The sequence below is a fragment of the Penaeus monodon genome, chromosome 24 (assembly GCF_015228065.2).
Source record: "Penaeus monodon isolate SGIC_2016 chromosome 24, NSTDA_Pmon_1, whole genome shotgun sequence".
Classification (NCBI taxonomy): Eukaryota; Metazoa; Arthropoda; class Malacostraca; order Decapoda; family Penaeidae; genus Penaeus; species Penaeus monodon.
In genome coordinates, this window is record NC_051409.1 from 9,223,773 (window position 1) to 9,224,335 (window position 563).

A 563-nucleotide genomic window follows, 5' to 3' on the forward strand; every position below is an offset into this window, starting at 1 on the left:
ACTCTCTCGTGATTGAGTGTCTTCTGTTTTGACTCGTTGGGAGTATTTTGCCTTGAATCACTGAATTGGGTGACTTCTGTTATGACTCGTTGGGTGTGGGTGTTGTTTGCTCTGAATTCTTGTCGGGTGTCTTTTATCATTATTCGTTGGGTGTTACGTGACTCCTGTTTTGACTCATGGGGTTGGTGATTTGTGTTGACTCAATAGCGCTGGGTATCGTTTGTTTTGGCTCACTGGCAGTTTGGTGTCAGATAGTTTTTTCTTTCACGATTCTCTAGATATATATCCTAGAGTATGTTATCTTCCAACTTGACTCACTAACGTTAGTTGTCTTTACTCTTGACTCACTGAAATTGCCTCCAGTCTTGAAAGAGATAATAATAATCATGTCTTGGCTCGCTGGAATTGCGTGTCCCTTATCTCCTATCTTGGCGAAGTTGGTTGCCATCCATCTTGCTTCACTGGAGTCAAGACCCCTAAGAAAAAATTAACTCGTCTTGTCTCACTGCAGAAGACTCGAGTGTCCTCAGAGTAACCCTTATTCTTCTTGAGTCACTGCAGAG